Below are 21,535 nucleotides of genomic sequence, written 5' to 3' on the forward strand. Positions count from 1 at the left end.
TAATTACTTATTATTATTATTATTATTATTATTATTATTATTATTATTATTATTATTATTATTATTATTATTATTATTATTATTCTCTAAATTTGTAATTTAGAACTTCGCATGTACTAGCAGTAGCATTAATCTTATCAGGAACTGTATGAATTTAAGTTTTTGTATTAATAAATGAAAATTTTTTATGATTTTTAAATAGTTCGTAAATAATGTAATAGGGTTGAGCTGGGCTCCCCTAATTTGATTTTTTGATAATTATTGAGTTAAGTTGGCCCGAAATAAAATTATAATAGTTTAATTTAAATTATTTTATATACATGTTGGGCCTAAATTGTGGGTCTGGTCATGGATTTGGAAACAGTAAGGCTTACTACGGGCCTTGGGCGCTTTATGCCGACCTAGGTCCTAGTGTCGATCCGGTCCATAGGTTGGGTCGTGACAAAGATGAAGGAGCGGAAGCGTATATTGTTAGATTAGAGCATTGAATTACAAAAATCTTCTTCTAGGGTTACATGCATCATACCACATACTTTATGTGCCTAATTAATTTTAATACTCAATTGCATATTAAAACACTTTTAATATGTATTAGGATCTATGTTTGCCATTCAAGATTGTGAGTTAAAAAATTAATTCATTTAAACCCTAGTTTAAAAGAGGAATTAGAGCACTAACCTCTTTGATGCACAATGGATGTGATTAGCACTTTTGGGAAGCACCTAGGACCCCAAGTGTTGTCCCTCTAGCTTGTCCACACCAAGATCACAAATGGGCAGCCTCCAATTTGCTTCTCAAGCCTTTGCAACCAATTATAAATTGGGTTCTTACCTTTAGAGAGGTTGTATGTGTGTATAAGACACTAGAAACAATTTCTAGCAATTTTAATTCAAAGGAACTTGGACAATTTTCTTTGAATTGATGAGAAAAGAAGAAGAGGAGAGAAAGAACAAAGTGTGCCACCACCTTGAGAGAAAATAAGAGAGTAAGTGTTTCTTCTTTTCTTTTTCCTTTTATAATTAGGTCATCACTTAAACCCTATGCCACATGTCACCTCCACATTGCATCTTATTTTTAATTGACCTAATCACATTAAGCCAAGTGTCAAAGCTAGACTTAATCTTGACTTTGATCATACATGATGGGAAGACAAATGGCAAGCTAATATGGTTCCATGTGTCACCATCTCATGGTGCCACATGTCACCATGTAAAATGATCAAATTACCCTTATGTTGTAATTTTGAGTTCTCAACTCAAAATCATTATTTCTCCTCTTCAAATCAATTTATATCAAATATAAATTAATTAATTAATCTCTATTAATTAATTTCTCACAATTAAATTCATATTTAAACACTTAAAATATAAATTTAACTTGTACTATACATCCAATAACTTAGATTTGGTTTCAAGCCATGTTAAGGACTTTGCAATCTTATTGCAAACCAAACCTATTTAATTAATCAATTAAACTCTTTAATTAATTAATTAAATCACATTTAACTTGGTGATTAACTTGTGTATGTGTGTGACTCACTAAGCTCATCACTAATTGACAATGAGATATGATATTAACTCTTAATATCATCAGAACTCTTTCTTACCATAAATAATTTCACTAAATCATTTAGGCACCTCATAGACCACGGTTAACACCTAGCATAACATGCTATGGCCACCCAATCAGTAATAAGGAATACCTTAAATGAACCTTTAATCATATGTTACTATGCACTAGAATCTCTCTATTACAAAATCCCAATTTGAGCTAGAGTCATGGTTTATGTCAAACCCCATTTGTTATGAATATTATGTTTTCTTTTAATTTTAGTTCTTGATTAATTAGATTTTCTTGTCAGAAACTCTTTTCTGACTAAATCTGTCTATCCTTGCCAGGAACTTGAAACATCAAGAATAATTAAATGAACATAGGATTTATCCCTATTTACTTAGGATAACAGATTCCATCTTGATCAACACCTACCTCTATATATAACTAGTAGGAGCCAACACATGCCCATATACCCATACACAGTACAAGTATGAAAGCAGTATCAAATTCAAACCACCTATACACAAGATAACTGTGTTATCTCAGGTCTAAAGATTATATGCACTGATATGATATATGACCATGCATTGACAAGAGTAAACTCCATGTACTTGTCATATGCGTCACTGGTTCATCCTACTTATCATGTATAAGTGCCTATTATGTTTGTTATATGGCATAAGACTCACCATTCCATCTTACTTATATCTCATATAAATACCTTGGGAACAAACATGATTACAATCTTTCTGGATAAGTCATGTCCTTATTGTGAAGTATCCTCGATTGTGAACTAATTTATGATACTTTGTACTAGAAATACTGTCACTCATATTCTTAACAACTTAAAAATAGAATTTCTAACAAAATATCAATGGACATTTTCTATTACACATAAATATATTATGTAAACGGAAAAGTGAAATTGCCTTTTATTAATAAAATATGTACAAGATACATACTAAATGATATGCTCTAGAGCATACTACTAATAATCTCTCACTAGCACTAGAGCCATTCATTACAATAACTTAGACCCATCTTCTCAAGATGTTTGTCTAACTGAGCTTATGACATAGACTTCGTGAATGGATCAGCTGGATTTTCAGCTGATGCTATTTTCTGCATGGCTACATCGCATCGCCCAACTATTTCTCTGATAATGTGATAGTGCCTTTCTATGTGTTTGGATTTCTGGTAAGACCGGGGTTCCTTAGCCTATATGACCGCTCCATTGTTGTCACTGTAGAGTGGAACTATTGACTGAATGGAAGGAACTACAGCAAGTTCTGTCACGAATTTCTTTATCCAAATAGCTTCTTTTGCAGCATCTGATGCAGCAATATTGTAACACCCTCCCGATAGCAACTCCGTACATTCTACTGTTCCGGTGACCGGTGTCGGTCCGAACAGCTAGAACGTCCTGAAAAATATTTAAATCAAAGTGAGGGACCATAATTAACTCAAATATTAATGAGAAAAATTTAGTAAAAATTTTAGAAATAAAATACAACCAAGTCAAATGAGCCGGTGCCCAAGCGATGGGTAACCAGAGGTAAGTTGCGGTTCTCGCAACTAGGAGCCCTAGACCCGGGGAAAAATTCATAAAATAATTTTTGGGACTCCAGAGAAGGGTCATTGAGGTTCCTATGGCATTAGAATGCCAAGAAAATATTTAGAAAAATTTTTCAATCGGTACAGATAATTTTGGCCCGTTGAGCCAAACGAAGGGCATTTTGGTCATTTCGCCTTCAGAGGTGATTTTTGGCCGACTTGTCCAGTTGAGTAAATAATTAATATGACATAAAATATGAAGAAACATTACTAAAAATTAAATTGAAATTGAGTAGTGATGAAAAGAAAAGAAAAATCAAAGAAAGGCTCATTTATGACATCTTGATGATGTCATTAAGAACTATAACCAATTGCATTCAAACAACCAAGTGACTAACTAATAAAAGAGACAAAATGAAGGCTAAAGGAATTAAAAACCAGCTGCTCTTCTTCTTCTTCTTCCTCAAGACGTGAATCTCTCCCTCTTCTCCCTCCATTGATTTTCAAACAAAAGCTTCATTTCTCATGCTTCCTCACCATATTTGCTCAAGACCCCAACACTAAAATGAATCCTTGGACCTAGAGGAAGTGTTTGGCAGCCAAGAGAGTACAAGGAAAGTGAAGTTAAGCTTGGAGAAATTCTGCCACTTAAAGGTTAGTGCACATATGTATTTAAAACTCATTAATTCCATGTTAGAGATGTGTAATAGGTAAGAAATTGTGAAATAAATGAACCAAACCCATGTGTATGTGTACATGAATTTTCGGCAGCCCTAGGAAGGAATGAGTTTGATTGTATTAATGGACTTAGAGTGAATTGGAGATTATGTTTAAAGTGTAAACATATATATATATATACAAGAATGAAAGAGTTAACTAAAGAAATTGTGAAAACCATGACTTTGAGCTAGGGTTTAGGAGTGAAAATTTGACTTTGCTTATGAAATTGTTAAAGAACATTCTAATAGTCAATTAGTGACCATTTGAGGTAAGTTGACCATAATTAGGAGTGAATTATTGCATGGCAAAGTGGAATGGGCAGGCTGCCCCATGAGTGCAGCAGGGTGACTGAAATTTCAGTCCACTTGGACTGCCATATCTTGGGCTGTGTTGGTCCAATTGGTGTTTGGCCAATTGGACATGAAACTAGGCTTGTAATGGCACATTTTTTCTGAAGAAACCATGCCCAAAAGACCAAAGCAAGAGGACCAAAAGTTGGCCCCATTCCGGATACCCTGCAACCAGCACCTGCAGAAATGACCAAATGAACAGTAACTGTTCATTTGGCCATAACTCACTGTAGATATGGTCAATTGACCTGAAATTTTTACAGCAACAAGATAGGATATAGACAAACAACTTTCATGAAGAACATCACCCCAAATTATGCCATTAACCCATTCAAATTATTGGGCAAAGTTGAGTTATCAAACCTGCAACTCTGCAGATTTTCATTTGAGCAGTAATGTTTGGAGGACTATAACTCTCTCTAGAAAACTTGGATTTAGGCGATTCTTGAACCGATGGAAACCTAAGGCATGGTAGAACATTTCATATGAAGAAAGTTAGACCAAATTATGAACTTAACTTGATCAAACTACTGACCAAAGTTGGACCAAAATCTGCCAAAACCCAAAATTGCAGCATGAACAGTACACGTGAACAGTAAACTTATTTTGGCCATAACTTGAGCTACAAAACTCCAAATGGAGTGATTCAAAAAAAAAAATTCAACTAGACAAAATAAGGAACAACTTTCATGTTGACCATTTCCTCAAATTCCCACTGTAACAGTGCTTAATAGAATAGTAAAGTTAAGCTTCAAAAACTGAAAATTTTGTTTCCCTTGGTTTAAGCCTAGAAATGGTAATGGTGATCACTTCCAACAAGCTTTAATGAAAAATGTGGTATGTTTGAAGTGCCAAAGCCAATGTACCTACTTTCTATGCAAAAGTCAACTTTTTGTTTGACTAATGAAGTGAATAGTGACACCAAAACTTGAAATTCAAAAATGTGAAACTTAAAAATGCAAAATGCCCTAGTAGGCCTAATGTGATTGGTTTGGATAGTTTGGCATGCCAATAGGGTATTGTTTTAGCAGTACTGCGAAAGGCTTTATGCCTATGTTCATGGCTTTATGCCCGTATTCATGGCTTTTATGTCACACCTTACCCCTCTGTAAGGTATAACATGATCCCGTAGAATACCTAATGAACTACCGAACTTCACCTACCAATAACTCATTAAGTACCCTACAAGGGATTTTAAAACAATTTTCTTATTTTTGATAAGTGGTGAGCATTTTCTAATAAGCATTTAAAACATTTAGTTAAAATTAAAACTAGTTAATATTTTTGGTCCATTTTAGTTTTCTGCAAATTCTATAGAAATTTTGACAGAGTTTCCTCTGTATTTTGAGAAAACCGTTCTTCAAATACCTGTAAAAAGCACTTCTAAAAGTTTTTCTCAACCACTACTTCGGTTTCACAATCAAACTCAATCAATTTCTCAAAATTCACAAGTTCAATAGTTCTCAAAATACTGTCAATCAATATCATACATATTTCATTAAAAATAAAATAATTTATACACAACCTTACAAATTTATATCAAAAGAAACACAAACTAAACTTTATTATAAACTTCATACAAATTTGTGTACAAGCTGCTCAAGACCCTTTTTTACATGTCCATACATTTATGTGCAATATATACATCAAAAGAAGTATTTGCAGTTAGGGTATAAATTATACCCGAAGGCTTCAACTGATGACTTCACACACTTCAAGACTCGATCTGCTGCTCCTCTAGTCTCTCAGATTCACATGACAATAAAGCTATCATTGAGCACTAGGACTCGGTGGTACACAATATACTAAAATAATCTTTATGCAAAGCTTAAAGCACATTCATTCAAAAATTTGGCTAAACATGAAAATTAAATACAATCATGCATTGTGAGATTTTACATGTAAACCAAGTTCATTTCAAAGTATCAAAACACATTTCATAAAATCCACAGTTAGATCACGCCATTCGAAACAAATAGAATCTCAATAGCCAGAGGCTAAAGAGAAATCACATGAATCTCAATAGCCAGAGGCTAAAGAGAAATCATATCACAGGCTAGCTAGCTCAAATATATGGATATCCATTCACATCCTCTTCTACTGGCACACCTCAACACTTCTCCAGAGAAGGAATCAAAATTCGAAACTAATTACCCCCACTAGTCGTGCTAGTGAGGTGTTCAAATATATGGTCATGACACTGTGGTTTCAAAACTTATCTTAACAATTTGCTAAACATTGTCATTTCAAATATACACAATAACTTTCACAGTTTAAATCAAAACATCATAAATAATGTCACCATCAAACTTTCAACAATTCCAAAGCACAAGTAAAATACATATTTTGTTCACTTTATTAATGAATTTTAAAGCATGGAGATGTTGTGCACAAACCTCAAGCGAGTCGTCCCTTAGCCTCGACTCGGTTCCTCGGGTTCCTTCCCGATATTATTTTCAACTGAAACACACAATTTTACAATGTTTCAGTACTAGAACTTAACACAAATCCAAAATAAATTTAGCTTCACATTTACCTAGTTCTAACGTGTTAAATTTGACGTTCTCGAAATTTTTATGTTTCAGGTTACTATTCACTATATTATTCAAGTTAAATAGTTGACTTTCTAATGCTTAATAGGTATGGGAACTCCAACTTCACCCACATACCACATTTTGGTCATTAAATTTGTTGGTTTTGGTCATTTTCTCAAAGCTTAAATCCTTTTTACCAAATTATCAAATTTTCAGTTTTGGTGCTCCAAGTTGCACTGTTCCATTGGCCCTTTTACTGTTGGAATTTAGCAAAACTTCCTTCATAGAAAATGTTTCTTATTTTCTTAAGTGTATTTTTATTTTTGGATCACCCCAATTAGAGTTTTGTAGCTCAAGTTATATCCAAAATACAATTACTGTTTACGTGCACTGTTCATGCTGCAATTTAGGTTCTGGCAGATTTTTGATCCAACTTCATTTAATAATTTGACCAAGTTAAGTCCATAATTTGGTCTAATTTCCTTCATACGAAATGTTCCACTATGTCTTAGGCTTCCATCGGTTCAAGAATCGCCTAAATCGGAGTTTTCTAGAGAGAGTTATAGCCATTGGAACTTTACTGTTCAAATGGAAATCTACAGTTTTGTAGGTTCAGTAACTCAACTTTGCTCAATGATTTGATTAGGTTAATGACATAATTTGGATTGGTGTCCTTCATGAAAGTTTTAGATCTATATCTTATCTAATTACGGTTAAAATTTCAGATCAATTTGATCTACCTAGCTCGAGTTATGACCAAATGAACAGTTACTGTTCATTTGGTCAGTTTGGTGCAGTGGCAGCCTGCTCTCATTTCCCTTTGGTCAATTGGTTCACTAAGTTTTGGTCAGTTTTTTGCCATGGTTCCTTGATGAAAATTGTGCCATTTTACGTCTATTTTCATCCCCAATTGATGGCATATTAATTGGACTTGTAAAATTTCCGTTTTGGTCCTTCAAAGTTGGTAACCTACGAATTTGACTTCCATTCTAACAATTCCCATGCATCTCCTTTGGTCATTATTGACCATTTTTCAGTTCACAATTGGTCAAAGATATCATTTATGCTTTTCTTCAAAATTTGCCTCAAAACCCTAGGTCTCAAACCCTAACTTTCATATCTTACTCACTTGTTGAATTCTAAATGCATTTTTAGTACTCATACCCTCACTTACACTTAACCACTTCATTATTTGCATCAAAATTACCCATTTCAACATTAATTTGCTGCTAGCCAAAATTCCTAGGGTTCTAGATAGACATGATTTTGCATGTTTTCATGTATTTCTAACCACTTTCATCTTACTTCTATACTTATAATTCAATCAAAATTAAGGAAGAGAGCTTACCTCAAATGGAGCTTTCCAACTTCTTGATTCTTCAAACTTCTTTCAATTTTTCTCTTTCCAATCTTCTTAACAAAACTCAACTACAAGTTTAAATTAAGAAACTTATAAATTTTATGGCTCAAATCTTGGGTTTAAGAAGCTTTTTAGTGAGCTTCAATGGAGGAGGTTAAGAAAATGAGAGAAATGAGAGAGGAGATGAGAGGTGACGGGAAAGGGGAGAAGAAATCATTTTTTTTTCTTTTCTTTTTGTTATTATATGTCTTAGGAAGACCATAATTCTAATTAAATAAAATTTTAATTAAATTACTTATGGCATCATGCATGTGTCACCACATGATGTCATTACCTTTTAACTTTTTCATTTTTCTTCTTTTTTTTCTATTAGTTCTTTAATTTAATTCTCGATTCCGAAATTTTCTTTTCTCCAATTTTATTTGACAGTTAGGTCAGGAGTCAGCTCTCGCGGTCAATTGACCAAATTGCCCCTCGCCGGTTCATCCCGGTTTGCAAATAATCCAATATTTCTTCCGGCTCCCTGACCTAATTATTTGATTGGCTTAACAGTTCTTTTTCGTGATTTTCTCTTTTCCACTGTGTTCATAAGGGTCCTAAGGACCGCAGCGTCACTTTTTACGGTTCGAAATTTGAGTTTAAAACGACTTCGCAATCGTTCCCGAGGAGGTCACTCATCACTGTGACTCTCGGCTCGTTTAACCTCTTATGTTCTGTTTTTCTTATTTATAGTTAACTAATTAAACATTACTAATTATTTGTATTTATGGCTTCTCAAGTTGTCTTAAGTGTGGCCCTAATCCCAATAATTATCCGGACCGACACCGGTCACCGGAACAGTGAAATCTACCAGGCTATGCAACGGGGGTGTTACATTTTATGCCCGTATTCATGGCTTTTATGCCATACTGATTGCATACATGGTTGACGTTCTGCGTCCCATGGTATGACGGCCCGAGGCACCGCGGTGTCTAGTGCCAACGACCCGTTATCCAGTCCAGTCGTCCAGTATAGGTTACTTGGGCATGGAAAAGTATAACTGTGATTGAACTGATTATTAAAGAAAATATGAAAATTAAGTATCAGGAATGATTACAAAAATACAAAGAAGCTCAAGATCATGAAAAAAATAATTAACGAAATGCATGAAGAAGTTAATATCATAAAACATGATTAGCCCTCGACTAAACAATAAGTTAGTAATTATTCATCTCTTATGAACACAATAGCAAGGAAATTATGATTTTTATTTGCATATTATATTTTCTTGTATTATTGGCACCACTAAGCTTTATGCTTAGCGCGTCGCTTTTGCAACGCGTAGGTACTGAAGATTTGGACAGAGGGCCCAGTAGACCACAGATTCGGTAAGGCAGTTCACAGTTCTGCATAGTATCCGTGTCACCTCACCATCCACAGTGCATTGGTAGGACACTAGGTCCCATTTTGTATTTTGAGATTTTTGTAAATTTTGTAATTAAACTCTTATTTTATCATGTGTATTTGAAACAAATGTAATATAATTTTGTATTAATGTAAGTACTTGTAATTTGTGATTATAAATCACATGTGAGAATTTATTTATGATTTGAGTTTAATGATGATGTGAAATGAATGAATGACAAATAGAGGAATTGTTAAGAAAATTGTGTTTGTGAAAGAAAAAGTGAATACATAATTGTGACTTGTACATGATTATTACATGAGATGAATGATTGAGAAATGAATGGTGAAAAATGTTGAGATTTTGATATTGAAGTTTGAGAGTGATGAGATGACTGAATATGATCATAGGAAGTGTTTTTCACAGGTTTCGAAGAACTGTTTTCTCTATTTTTAGCCGGTACTCTGCCGGATTTTCTATAAAATTCTCGGAACCTCAAATAAATTATAATTTCGATAAATGGCTTAAATAAATTATATTTCACAAGTTATATTCAAAAGGAAGAATAAAAATGAATTAAGATAAAATAGAGTGCTCGGCACACTGAGTGGCATAACTTGCTCGGCTACACTGTAGTCGGGTAAGGGGTGTCACAAATATACTCAACCTTTATAGTGGAATCAACAGTAGTACTCTGTTTGGAACTCTTCCAACTGACTGCACCTCTATTACAAATGAACACAAACCCAGAGGTAGACTTTCTATCATCGATAACTGATTGGAAATCAGAATCAGTATAACCATCCAATTGTAAGTCACCACCTCCATAAATCAAGAATAAATCCTTAGTTCTTCTCAAGTACTTAAGGATATTCTTGATAACTATCCAGTGTTCCAAATCTAGATTGGATTGAAACCTGCTAGTCAAACTAACAGCATGTGCGATATCCGGCCTAGTACACATCATTGCATACATCAAACTTTCAATAGCCAAAGCATATGGAATCCTGGCCATTTTATCTCTTTCTTTAGGTGTCTTTGCAGACATCTCTTTAGAAAGGTGAATACCATGTCTCACTGGTAACAATCCTTTCTTGGAATCAAGCATGTTAAACCTCTTTAACACCTTTTTCAAGTATAGACTTTGGGATTAACCAATTATTCTTTTCACTCTATCCCTATAGATGCGATTTCCAAGAATATAGGTTGCCTCTCCTAAATCTTTTATGGAGAATTGTATTTGACAACCATACCTTTTCGGCTGTCAACATACCTGTGTCATTACCCATCAATAAAATGTCATCCACATATAAGATAAGGAAAGTGACAGCACCATCACTAACCTTCTTATATACACATGGTTCATCCTCATTTTTGATAAAACCAAATGACTTAATGGCTTCATCAAAATGAATCTTCCAACTCCTCGAAGCTTGTTTCAACCCATAAATGGATCGCTTTAGCTTGCATACCTTGGAACCATCTTGGGATTCAAACCCCCTAGGTTGTTCCATGAAAATGTTTTCTTCAATGTATCCATTGAGAAAAGTTATTTTGACATCCATCTACCAAATCTCATAATCATAGTATGCAGCTATTGCTAATAGAATCCTAATTGATTTAAGCATGGCAACAGACTAGAAAGTCTCCTCATAGTCGATTCCTTGCCTTTGGCGAAACTCTTTTGCTACTAGCTTTGCTTTATAGGTCTCTACCTTTCCATCAGAACTAATTTTCTTCTTAAAAACCCATTTATTCCCTATAGGTACAATACCTTTAGGTGGGTCAATAAGATGCCAAACTTGATTCTTATACATGGAATCAATTTCAGATTTCATAGCTTCAATCAATTTTGAAGAGTCTATATCTGATATAGCTTCTTCATAGGTAAGTGAATCATCTCCATGATCTGCTTCTTCATGAGTAAACAACTCTTGTTCATCTTCATGAAGGAAATCATATCTCACTGGTGGGTGAGATATGCTGGTTGATCTGCGAGGAATTACTGTAGATGTTTCATCAATAGGTGTAGGTTGACTAGATGGATCTATATCCATTTGATCTGTTGGTTGGTTAGAAGTATCCAATTCTAACTCTATTTACCGTACTTTGCCTCCTTCTTGAATAAATTATTGTTCAAGAAATGTGGCATCTCTACTTACCACAACCTTTTGTGATGTAGGCAAATAAAAATAATATCCAAAACTCTCTTTTGGATATCCAACAAATCGACCTTTTTCTAATGTGGTTTCCAATTTATTAGTGTTCAGCTTTTTTATATAAGCTGGATAACCCTAAATCTTAACATGCTTAAGACTTAGTTTTCTTCCATGCCATATCTCATAAGGTGTGGAAGAAACTGATTTTGATGGAATCCTATTCAGAATATGCAAAGTTGATTCTAATGCAAATCCCCAAAAGGAGATTGGCATATCAGTATAGCTCATCATACTACGTACCATATCTAATAGGGTACGATTTCTCCTTTCAGATACACCATTCAATTGTGGCATTCCTGGAGGAGTCAACTGGAAAACAATGCCATGCTCTTTCAAGTATTCATCAAATTCAATACTCAAGTATTCACCTCCACGATCTGATCGAAGAGCTTTAATGCTTTTTCCTGTTTGATTTTCTACTTCAGATTTAAATTTTTCAAACTTTTCAAAGGATTCATGTTTGTATTTCATCAAATACAAATACCCAAACCTTGATTTATCATCAGTAAAGGTAATAAAGTAATGAAAACCACCTCTAGCCATTTCCTTAAATGGACCACATACATCACTATGTATTAGATCCAAAATATTTTCAGCTCTTAGTCCTTGTCCAACAAAGGGTGTTCTAGTCATTTTGCCCTGAAGGCAAGATTCACAAGTTGGAGTAGGTTCAGAACCCAATGAGGATAAAATCCTCATTTTCTCTATTTTTGCAATCCTATCTTCTGCAACATGACCTAATCTTAAGTGCCAAATATATTTTGAACTTGAGTTAATTTTCACCATGGCATTACATTCTTTTAGATTTCTTATATTCATTTTGTGTTTATCATTATTATCCAAATAATAAAGACCATCATGCATATAACCTGAGCCAACATATTTATTTCCAAAATAAATATTGCAAACATCATCTGTGAACTGAAATTCATAGCCATTTCTAGTCAAACTAGATATAGAAATTATATTCTTAAAAGCATCAGGTACATACAAAATATTATTCAAACACAAAACATGTCCAGACATGTAAAAAGATTTAAATCCTATGGCTAAAGCATCAACAGTTGAGACATCGCCAATCCGGAGTCTAACATCTTGAACATGCAAGCTACTACTATTTGCTAGTTCCTGCATATCATAAGAAATGTAAGAACTAGCACCAGTATCTAAAACCCAAGCTGTAGATGAACTATGAGTATCATCAGCATCTAAATAATAAGATATAGACATGCCTTCTGAAGGTGTATCCTTCTTGTCCTTCAAAGAAGCAAGATACTCTGGGCAGTTCCTTTTCCAGTGCCCATCCTTCTGGCAGTGGAAACACTTTCCTTTGTCTCCATCAGCTTTGGTATTCCCTTTCTATTTGACTATCTTCTTGGAAAGTCCTGGAACTTGAGGTTTCTTTTTCTTATTGCCCTTCTTCTTATTGGACTTTCCAGCAGAAGAAGATGCAATCAAAGCTATCTCTTTTCCTTTATTGCCCAACATATTCTTTTGGGCAATAACAAGCATGTTAAGTAAACCAGCCAAGGTGTATTCCTACTGAGTCATATGGAAATTTGTCACAAAATTCCCAAATGACTCAGGTAGGGACTGAAGGATCAAATCCGTCTATAGTTGGAAATCCATGTTAAAGTCAAGATGTTCCAGCTGCTCTATAAGCCGAATCATCTTATGGACATGATCCCCAACATTCTGTCCCTCAGACATCCTCATTCAAAATAGCTACCTAGATATCTCATAACTAGCATTTCTGCTATGCTTACCATACAACTCTTGTAGGTGGAGGAGGATCTCACTTGCACTCTGCATGTTCTCATGCTGATTTTATAACTCATTACTCATAGAAGCAAGCATGTAACACTTGGCTCTCATATCATGCTACTTCCACTTGTTCAAAGTGTCATATTCCTCTTGAGTAGCCTCTGGAGGTAAGGGACCAGGAACATTTGGGTCTAGAACATATCCAATACGTTCTAGGTTCAGGACAAGTTTTAAATTTCTTAGCCAATCTAGAAGATTAGGTCCTGTCAACCTATTGTGATCAAGTATGCTTGTAAGTATATTGGATGATGGTGGTTGTTGTGTGCTCATTATTATCAGAAGAATAACTACAAAAAATAACCAGATTAATTAGTAAATGTATCATGTAATTAACCAAAATGATTATGGTCTTTTAATCAAATTGGTCCTCCCACTAACTTAGCAAATCCTAAACTTCCAAAGTAGGAAACGGAAGTCCTAGTTGGATGGATTTCTAGTGGGTGATTGAATTCTTATAGTCTTATTGATCATCCTCTGGCACATCCATTATTAGAATTATAATAAACTATAAGTGAGAAACTCCTTGCCCATGATATCTCATGTGAGGTTCAATCCTTTACCTAGCCCTTAATGCTCAAAATCTCAGGCACATCCATTATTGACTTATCTTGCATTAGTTAAGTTGATCCCATTGAGCCAGTAAACATGCAAATAATTTTAATGTCCTCAGGAACATCCATTATTGGCCACAAAATCATTTACATATTTACAACATCTCATGCTTAACAGTTATTCTTAAGAAAATCTCTTAAATTAATTGCATCATATGCAAGTATTTAAAATTTCTTAAAATAATTGCCTCAATGGAGGGCCCATGATATAATTACCTTTATTATACCATTTCCAACTTAATCATTTGTTTGGAAGATTTAGTGGTCGGCTTAATTACTATTATGGTCTCACTTTGCACATTATCCAATTAGCATGCATATATCATATACTTGCATACATTCTCATACATCTCATGCATACATGGATAAACAATAAATATGGTATGATCATGGACTTTCTAAGGGATTCAATTCTGAGCCACCAAGAATTGAATCAGGGCATTCCTAGGTGCATTTCATTCATTCATTTTACAAGAGTTACTGAAGGAGTATATAATCAACACTTGATCTTGAATTCCTCCCACTGGTCCCACCAATGCTCTTGACCTCCTTGATCTTCTTGCTATCCAATTACATTGTAATGATTGGCATATTAAGGCGAATTTATAAGAATATGGACTTTAAAGTCCTCAAATAAATGAAATTACAACCCAAAATTATTACAATATTTATAATACATGCCACCAAAAATAAAATTAATTATTTTACAACCCAAAGAAAAATAAAAGAAATAAATCCAATCACATTGGTCTTTTATTGTCCATTATCATCCATCATGCATATTACCATTTAACAATTAAATAAAACATACATACTAAAATTAAATTGAATATCTCATATTCAACTAAAAAATTCATATTTGAATCTCATTCAAACAAATTTAAAAATTTAGATTTGAATCTCATTCAAACAATTGAATCAAAATTTAATTGTGTGATTAAAATTCTTAATTAAACAATTTAATTAAACATGGGCCTAATTATGGGCCTTAGATTATACAACAATTGCATGATTGAGCCCATAACCAAACGCACCATTGGAAGGCCTAAAAGCATGCGCACCATTGGAGCTCAAAAACATGCCGCCACCATTGATGATTCCAAAAAGCTTTGAATTAATCAACTCTTGATCAAATCACACAATTAAATCTCATATAATCAATCTAAATGGCAAATATAGTGGCTCTAATACTAATTGAAGGAGCGAAAGCATGTAAATTGTTAGATTAGAGCATTAAATTACAAAAATTTTTTTCTAGAGTTACATGCATCATACCACATACTTTATGTGCCTAATTAATTTCAATGCTCAATTGCATATTAAAACACTTTTAATATGTATTAGGATCTATGTTTGCCATTCAAGATTGTGAATTAACAAATTAATTCATTTAAACCCTACTTTAAAAGAGGAATTAAAGCACTAACCTCTTTGATGCACAATGGATGTGATTAGCACCTTTAGGAAGCACCTAGGGGACCCCAAGTGTTGTCCCTCTAGCTTGTCCACACCAAGATCACCAATGGGCAGCCCAATTTGCTTCTCAAGCCTTTGCTAACCAATTATAAATTGGGTTCTTACCTTTAGAGAGGTTGTATGTGTGTATAGGACACTAGAAACAATTTCTAGCAATTTTAATTCAAAGGAACTTGGACAATTCTCTTTGAATTAATGAGAAAAGAAGAAGAGGAGAGGAAGAACAAAGTGTGCCACCACCTTGAGAGAAAATAAGAGAGTAAGTGTTTCTTCTTTTCTTTTCCCTTTTATAATTAGGTCATACTTAAACCCTATGCCATATGTTACCTCCACATTGCATCTTATTTTTAATTAACCTAATTACATTGTCACACCCTACCCCTCTGTAAGGCATAACATGATCCCGTAGTATACTTAATGAATTACCAACTTCGTCTACTGATAACCCATTAAATACACCACAAGGGATTTTAAAACTTTTCTTACTTCTTTTTAAAGTGGTGAGCACTATTTACAAGTGTTAAAAAAAATTTTGAACTGAAGTGAAACAGCTAACACATTTGAAGAATTAACAATTTCTGTAAAAATTTTAACGGAGTGCCATATGTATTTTGAATAAAACAGTTCTTTAAAAAACCTTTAAAAAGAACTTCAAATATATTTCTCAATCTCAACTCCAATATTTAATCAACGTAATATGTTTCTCAACTCAAATCCACAATAATTTTTCAATATTTCCAAAGGCTGAGATAAAAGAAATATATCACAATATTTACAACCCAAAATAATTTACAAATTTAGTTTATAACTTTAATGTACAATTTTAATTTACATCAAAACTAAGAACACTATATACATACAGTGAACATACATTACAATACAAAATGCAAACTATGGTATACTCAATATACCCGATGATCTCTCAGTGTAGTACTAGCAGCCTAATCTGTTGTCCCACACCTGTCTACTGTGATAAGAATGAAAAGCTATCGCTGAGTAAAATTTACTCAGTGGTGCACAATAACAATTTGAAATGCGATATATAAATCTTTTATTGACAATTCACAATTCAAATAGTTCACAATTCCATTTCATAATTTACAAAGTTCATGTAACATAAATTTGATCAAATAACTGAGTAACACAGTTTTGCCAATCAATAATACCATTTGATCAAATAACTGAACAATACAGTTTTGCAAATCAATAACACAATTTGATCAAATAACTGAATAATACAGTTTTGCCAATCAATAACACCATTTGATCAAATAACTGAAGAAAACAGTGTTGCCAATCGATAACACAATTTGATCAAATAATTGAATAATACAGTGTTGCTAATCAATAAAACAATTTAGGCTATGACACAATTTTTTCACACATGCCTTGTTGTACACTACGACAAGACACACTCACCCCAATAATCGAAATCAATGAGGGAGGAAGCTAGCTATATAATGAGTACTCATCCACACTCACCTCAGACTGACAAGTCAAAGAGGGAGGAATATAGTGTACTTATCAGAGCACTTGCAGGCATTATGTATCGCCATCCCTGCAAGCTCCTGGGTTCACGCGTGAGAGTCCCCAAGAATTGTAGGCGTTACGAATCGCTGTCCCTACTTTGCTCCGATACCACTAAACACAATTTATCTCAAAGTTTCCATTTACAAAGTAGGCAACACAACAATTTTCAAATAATATTCCCAAAACCAAAACAATAAAAAATTATTCATAACTCATTTCTCCAAATAAATTTGCTAGCAAAAGCAGTGAATATAAAAGTATTGTGCACGGACACAATTTAAAACTATAATGTTCAATTAAATTTTTAAATAGAAAATGAGAAGTCAAAATTATTGTGCACAAACACAATTTAAAACAATAACATACAAATAATCATAATTTATTTTAATTGAAAAATTCAAAAGAAATAACTATTGTGCACAAACACAATTTAAAACAATAACATACAAATAATCATAATTTATTTCAATTAAAAAATTCAAAAGAAATAACTATTATGCACAAACACAATTTAAAACAATAACATACAACTAATTATAATTTACTTCAATTGAAAAATTCAAAAGAAATAACTATTGTGCACAAACACAATTTAAAAAAATAACATACAAATAATCATAATTTACTTCAATTGAAAAATTCAAAAGAAATAACTATTGTGCACAAACCTCTGATAACTATCTATTGGCTCTGACTCAGTGTTTCCTTTCCTTTCCCTGAGTCTTTGCTAACTGAAACACACAATTTGAAGTGTTTCAGTACTCATTTAAACTGTCTCTAACAATAAGGCTTAATACTTAATTTATTGAATTATATTATTTCCTTAGTCAACCTAAGATGTTGACCCTCGATGTAGTCTAGGTGAATTAGGTTTTAATGTTACCAATATGTCACATTTGTAGCCTTTTAGGGTTGGTACATGTTACCTAATTCATTTCCATGTATATTGCGTTTTATTGCAATTTGTCAGATTCCAGTATACCAATTTGACCTAGCCGGACGACCTAGTTTCCTCAGTTTTCGGGTTTCGGTCAAAACTACAAACTTGTAGATCTATGTCTTATTGCACGCAGGGCAAAATTTCAGGTCATTCTGAGCTATGTAGACCAAGTTATGGTCATTTTACTATTGTTGGTCAGAATGTACCAAAATTGGTCACTTTAGGTCATTTTAGGTTCGGCTAGTTTTTAGACCCGAATTTGTGCAAGCTATTTGACTTGCTTATGGTCATTTTGGGGCTTTGGTGTCTTCATAAGACTTGTAGATATATGTCTCAACTATTCATGGGAAAAATTTCAGGTCAATTGGACCTGTTTTGAGTGAGTTATGGCCAAAACACTAACTGCTGCTCAAATGGTCAATTTTCAGGCCTTAAATGCACTAATCCGGATTTGGTTATTTTTCAAGTTACCTTTCAAGCAGAATTTTAGTAAGCTTCCTTCATGAAAGTTGGCACTTTTTGTGCCTAGTTTCACCTCCAATTGGTTTCATACCAATTGGAGCTACACACTTAAGGTTCTAAGCCAAATTACACACTGCCCTATTGCACATTGTCCATCACTCAATCAAAGGACACATTTAACATTACCAAGTTACACATTCATGCCATTTCTATTTTGTACCATAATGTAAACACATTTCACAATATATTTTTGGTCACTTTGGCAGCTTATAACCACACTCAATATGCTCCTTATAGTACAGAATTTATCAAGTCTAAATTACAACAATTTAACTACATAACCAAGCTCATTCACATGTCCAAACTCAAACCCTTATACACATGTACAAGCTGCCACAACAAGTACCATAATTCAACCATAATATTTCATAAATCAAATCATAAAGCAACATATTTTTGGTCCATAATTCAGGCTGCCGATTCATACCTCTCTATGGATTAATTTCCAAGCTTTCAAAATCAAGTGTACATTCACATACATCTAATATACATCACCAAATTTATTCCTACACATACAAACACTTCATCAGCACTTTAATCTACCATTTACATACAAGAATAAACTGCCCTTAAGGAGTTTCCATGGCTGCCAAAAATAAACATCTCCCTTAGAACATCAAACTCCAAAATTCTTTCTACAATTCAAGTACCCATAATATCCTCACAAACTTTAATGAAGCAATAATAAAAAACACATACTTACCACTTTTGAAACTCTTCAAAACCTCACCAAAACTTGATCTTCTTGCTGCCTATCTACTGCCCAAGTGGTGTAGAACAATTTTAGTGAAGGAAAATGTAAGAAAATTGGCTTGGAGATGAAGGGATGAAGCTTGCATGAAGCTTGTAACAAATGGCCATGGTGGTTTTCTTCCTCCTTGGTCTCGGCTGGATTTTGAGATGCAGAAGAAAGTGACTTTCTGCTGTCCAAAAATCAGACTAATGGTCCACTTTAGGTGTTAGTGGACCACTAAGTGGAAATATAATGTTAATTTAATCTTAAGGTTTCATTTTCCCACATTTAACTCCCAATTTTTGCTATTTAAACTATGTACCACCAATTTAATTTTTCATGACATTTTCTAAGTGTAATATCATGTATTTTTAATGGACATTTAGGTCAAAAGACAACTCGGCTGTCAAATGACCACAATGCCCCTGTTCAGGTAGCATTCCCGATTTTTCGGTAATACCGAGTTTTGTCATTCTCTCGATTTCTCACTTTTCTTTGTACTAATTAATTAATTTTTCTTTGATATTTCTAATGGTATTTATACTTCGATATACATTTATTTAAGTCCTAAAAATATTTTCCAAGGTTCCCCGCGATCCAGGGCTAGTCAACGGTCCCGGTGCGGTCACCCATCGCTAGGGTTCTCGGCTTATTTAACTTGGTTACATTTCATTGCTATTATTTTTCCTTTGTTTTTCTTGTCTTTCCTTTTCTTGTATTTCATTATTTTATGTCTCCTCATCCATATCTAAGTGTAGTTCTAGGCATCCTAGCTGTCCGAACAACACTGGTCACCGGAGCAGTAGAACGCACTACCGAACATAGGGGTGTTACACACATTAAGCCAAGTGTCAAAGCCAGACTTAATCTTGACTTTGATCATTTTACATGATAGGAAGACAAATGGAAAGCTAATATGGTGCCATGTGTCACCATCTCATAGTGTCACATGTTACCATGTGAAATGACCAAATTACCCTTATGTTGTAATTTTGAGTTCTCAACCCAAAATCATTATTTCTCCTCTTTAAATCAATTTATATCAAATATAAATTAATTAATTAATCTCTATTAATTAATTTCTCACAATTAAATTCATATTTAAACACTTAAAATATAAATTTAACTTGTATTATACATCCAATAACTTAGATTTGGTTTCAAGCCATGTTAGGGACTTTGCAATCTTATTGCAAACCAAACCTATTTAATTAATCAATTAAACTCTTTAATTAATTAATTAAATCACATTTAACTTGGTGATTAACTTGTGTATGTGTGTGACTCACTAAGCTCATCACTAATTGACAATGAGATATGATATTAACTCTTAATATTATCAGAACTCTTTCTTACCATAAATAATTTCACTAAATCATTTAGGCACCTCATAGACCACGGTTAACACCTAGCATAACATGCCATGGCCACCCAATCAGTAATAAGGAATACCTTAAATGAACCTTTAATCATATGTTACTATGCACTAGAATCTCTCTGTTACAAAATCCCAATTTGAGCTAGAGTCATGGTTTATGTCAAACCCCATTTGCTATGAATATTATGTTTTCTTTTAATTTTAGTTCTTGATTAATTAGATTTTCTTGTCAGAAACTCTTTTCTGACTAAATCTGTCTATCCTTGCCAGGAACTTGAAACATCAAGAATAATTAAATGAACATAGGATTTTATCCCTATTTACTTAGGGTAACAGATTCCATCTTGATCAACACCTACCTCTATATATAACTAGTAGGAGCCAACACATGCCCATATACCCATACAGAGTACAAGTATGAAAGCAGTATCAAATTCAAACCACCTATACACAAGATAACTGTGTTATCTCAGGTCTAAAGATTATATGCACTGATATGATATATGACCATGCATTGACAAAAGTAAACTCCATGTGCTTGTCATATGCGTCACTGGTTCATCCTACTTATCATGTATAAGTGCCTATCATGTTTGTTATATGGCATAAGACTCACCATTCCATCTTACTTATATCTCATATAAATACCTTGGGAACAAACATGATTACAATCTTTCTGGATAAGTCATGTCCATATTGTGAAGTATCCTTGATTGTGAACCAATTTATGTTACTTTGTGCTAGAAATACTGTCACTCATATTCTTTACAACTTAAGAATAGAATTTCTAACAAAATATCAATGGACCTTTTCTATTACACATAAATACATTATGTAAACGGAAAA

The sequence above is a fragment of the Hevea brasiliensis genome, chromosome 5 (genome assembly GCF_030052815.1).
Source record: "Hevea brasiliensis isolate MT/VB/25A 57/8 chromosome 5, ASM3005281v1, whole genome shotgun sequence".
Classification (NCBI taxonomy): domain Eukaryota; kingdom Viridiplantae; phylum Streptophyta; class Magnoliopsida; order Malpighiales; family Euphorbiaceae; genus Hevea; species Hevea brasiliensis.